Raw genomic sequence first — 4472 nt, 5'->3', positions numbered from 1 at the left:
ACAAGTGGACATATACAAGTACATAGGGCTGGATGCAGTGCACCTTAAGGTGCTGAGTTGGCTGATATGGTTGCAGAGCCTCTGGCCATTATCTCTGAAAACTCATGGTGATCAGAAAAGGTCCCAGATGATTGAAAAAAGGCAAACATAGTGCCCATCTTTAAAGGGAAGGAGGAGGAACTGCACGCCCATCAACCTCACCTCAGTGCCTGGAAAAATCATGGAGCAGTTCCTCAAGGAATCCATTTCTATGCACTTGGAGGGGAAGAAGGTAATTAGAACTGTCAGCATGGATTCACCAAAGGCAAGTCATGCTTGACCAAACTGACTGCCTTCTCTGATGAGATGGCTGGCTCTGCGGATGCAGGGAGAGCAGTGGATGTGGTATACCTTGACTTTAGCAAGGCTTTTGATATGGTCTTCCACAACATTCCTGCAAGCCAGCTAAGGAAGTATGAACTGGATGAATGGACTGTAAGGTGGATAGAAAACTAACTGGATCATCAGGCTCAAGGGGTAGTAATCAATGGCTCGATGTCTAGCTGGAAGCCAGTATCAAGTGAAGGGCCCCAGGGTCACACTTGTTTTGTTCGATATCTTCATCAACAACCTGGAAGATGGCACAGAGTGCACCTTCAGCAAGTTTACAGATGACACCAAGCTGTGGGGAAGTAGTAGATACACCAGAAGGTAAAGTTAGGATTCAAAATGACCTAGTGAAATTGGAGGATTGGACCAAAGAAATCTCATGAGATTCAATAAGGACAAGTGCAAAGTCCTGCGCTTAGGATGGAACAATCCCATGCACTGGTGCAGGCTGGGGGCTGACTGGCTGGGCAGCAGCTCTGCAGAAAAGGACCTGGGAGTTACAGTGGACAATAAGCTGAATATGAGCCAGCAGTGTGCCCTTGTTGACAAGGGGCACATATACCTGTGACAGAGCTCTGCTCTGATGTGCTGATTAGCTGAGTCTGATGAAGAATGCTAATTAGCACACTTCAGCAGCCTCCGCATCATGTGTATTCAGCATCCCTGCATTTCAAAACAGTGGCAGGGGGGCTTTAACTAAAGCTAATCAAACAAGCTTTAGTTAAAGTGCTCTCACCACCACTTTGAAGAATGGGATGTTGAATACTTATGAGGCTCTCAGAGCTGCTCTAATTAAAGCACCCCACTGCCCTCCACCCTGGAGCACATGTATAGACACCCCAGAAGGCTAATGGCATACTGAACTGCATTAGTAAGAGTGTTGCCAGCAGATCGAGGGAAGTGATTGCTCCCCTCTATTTGGTACTAGTGAGGCCACATCTGAGTACTGTGTCCAGTTTTGGGCCTCCCACTGTAGAAAGATGTGGACAAGTTGGAGAATCTAGAAGAGGGCAACAAAAATGGTTTGGGGGCTGGGGTATGTGACTTGTGAGGAGAGGCTGGGGGAACTGGGCTTATTTAGTCTAGAGAAGAGAATACTGAGAGGGGACTTAACAGCAGCCTTCAAGTCCCTGCAGGGGGTCCAAAGAGGATGGAGCTGGACTGTTCTCAGTGGTGACAAATAACAGAACAAGGAGCAATGGGATCAAGTTGTAGCAAAGCGAGTTTAGGTTAGAGATTAGGAAAAACTCTCTCACTGGGAAGGTAGTAAAACACTGGAACAGGTCACCCAGAGAGGTTGTGGCATCTCCATCCTTGGGGGTTTTGAAGACCTAGCTAGACAAAGCCTTGGCTGGAATGATCTAGTTGGGGATCCCTGAGCAAGGGGTTGGACTGATGATCTTCTGAGGTCCCTTCCAACCCACATTTTCTATGGTTTTATGACACGGCAAGTACTGGAGTGGCAGACCTGGGGATTTCTGAGCAAGACACTTCTGAGCAACTGCCTGCCATTTTTTGTGTCTGCTGTATTCAGCAAAACAAGAAAGTAATAAATTATTATTTTTGGTAAATAAATAGTATTACATCTAGAATATGTGTGATTTGTATCACTAATTTCCCATTCTCAGGGAAATAATCCTGCAAAAAACAAAAACTTGACTTTTAATTGCTCAAACCACAGGGGCAACACTATTGAGTGCAGTTTTCAGCAGTGTTTGCTTAGTCAGTTGAAGAAGCACTTTTTTCCACCTCCAGGAGCTGAACAAAGTCTCAGTTTTTGGACCTGTAGTAGGTGCTTTGAAGAGAGGGAAGTAAGAACACGACATTTTTGGACACCTGAAAGATGCCAACTGGTACATTTGAAATAACTTTTTGTTGGCATATGTTGGAATATATGTGGAAAAAAAATTAAAATAATACACATTACATTGTATTTCCAAAGTACTTTTTAACTGAAGTCCTAAAAACAATGAGGTGGAACTCTTCATATTAGACAATCTTCCCTTTTCTGAATTTAATGCACAGCATGCTTGTGCTGTACTAGTATTCAGGATAGTATTATCTGTATAAGTTTTATAGAGCAAGATGTTCCAGTTTAGCACTGCTTTGTAGCTGTTAAGCAAAGAAAGCAGGGGGAGATGAAGGAGAGAGAGAGAGATGTGGAGAAGTAGGAACATAGGCATTGTTTTACTAAATCAAACCAATCTTGTCAGCTAGTCTCATGGTACCAAGTGCTTCAGAGAAAGGGGTAAGAAACCCGTTCACAAACTGTTATGGAATATACAGCACAAAAGAGAAATATCTTTCAAATATGTCAGTTAATGGTTGAGGTATGTTCCAAAAAATGGGTGTAGTCGCATTCCTGATAAATCCTAGACATTAGTGCAGAGTAGCCAATTGGGGTAACATCAGGTTACGAGGATGAGAAAAAGAAAATAATCTTAACAGTGATATTTACTACTTTTTCTACTGAGAATTACTTGGGTTACAAAGTGTCTATCAAACCACTAAATCACAATTATTTGCACTGAATATGCTCCTTTATACTGAATATGTTCCTTTATAAAAGAGCAGAATATGCATTTAAAAATCAGAGAGGGAAGCCTATTTATTGGAGTTTTTCTTGTGATTAGTGTTCAGCTGGCATGTTAATAGTTTTTTTCTTAAAATCCTAGGGTGGGAAGCAGTGATATGTCTGTTTGGATAGGAAATAAAAAATGTTAGATACTGTGATCAAAGCAGCATGTCTTAGCTATGGTGTGTATGTGGGGAGAGGAAGAGATGGAAGAATCACAGGTAACCGGGGTTGCAGACTCAGATGAAAGGAACAATTAAGGTGTTACCAACAGTACTGGAAATCCATGGAGAAAAAGGAAACATTTGGAATATAATTTTTCTCATGTTGTGTTTGAGAGGGTGACTAGCCATCCATAACAAAATGAAGAAAGAAACAGATGAGAGATTGAATGGGGAATGAGAAGTATTTCTCCACACTTGACCTGAAATGATTGGCATAGAGAAGCATTATAAACCCAAGCACATACATGCAGTCTCCCCATGACAGTGTGTAGATAAGAGAAGAGGGAAGTATTCCAGTACAAAACCACAGGACTAGTATACAGGAAAGGGACATGGGTGGAGAAGAATCTTCTGAAATGGACACTGAAAGATCATTCAGACAGGTAGGAGGAAAACTAGGAGAAGATGATATGAGAGTCAGTGAAGAATAAAATCTTCATTAGAAGGAAGTGATTAACAACATTAGAAAGGAATGGAAAAGATGAAGGAAAATCAGAATAAAGGCATGGGCACTTGATCAAGAAAAGACCACTGAGGGCTTTGATGAAGAGGACAGAAACCTAATTGGGGTGGATCAGTGAGTTAGGGGAAGACAATGCAACCATGGTAAACAACTTTCTCTAGGTGCTTTGAGGAAAAGCCTTATTCATGGTCTGGCAGAGTCCCCAGGAGAAAGCATTTCAATCAACTAAGTTACCTCTGTAAGGAACAATCCTGTGAAACTGGCAGAATATCAATTTACATTAAAATTCAGTCTGCCAGGACTATGGTTTTCTCCCTGAAAAGAAAGAAACAGAGCTCCTGCTGAAGAGTTGTGTGTGATGTTGATCTTTTTCTTTTCATACTAGGTGGGAAAGGCAAATAGCTTTCAGGCAAGGAAAAAAATAAACAATTAGGACCATTACAATTAAGAAAAGAAGCAATGAATGGACATAAAGAAGTATGTAAATGATAAATGATTATCTGGCACTTTCATTTATGCTGTCTTATAACACAAAAATATGAAAACAACAAATGAAAATAGAGGCAACAAATATAAAACTGATAGTTTTTTAAATACAAGACATAATTGACCTGTAGAACTCATTGCCAGGAGTTAGAGCTCCAAGGCTTAATATGATATAAAATAACTAAAATAAAATCTAATTACATTAGCTAACATAAAAACATATAAAGCTATAGAAACCATAATCTGTGACTTAACTCAGTGAGACACACTGCAGAGCAAATTTCCCTCCAAGAATCTGGACCAGAATGTTCTTTCCAACTCAGGAGCCAGGTTTACATTTCTATCCCTTCCAGTC

The sequence above is a fragment of the Gavialis gangeticus genome, unplaced genomic scaffold (genome assembly GCF_001723915.1).
Source record: "Gavialis gangeticus isolate Ggan-Ray unplaced genomic scaffold, GavGan_comp1, whole genome shotgun sequence".
NCBI classification, from domain to species: domain Eukaryota; kingdom Metazoa; phylum Chordata; order Crocodylia; family Gavialidae; genus Gavialis; species Gavialis gangeticus.
This window is presented reverse-complemented; position numbering follows the sequence as displayed.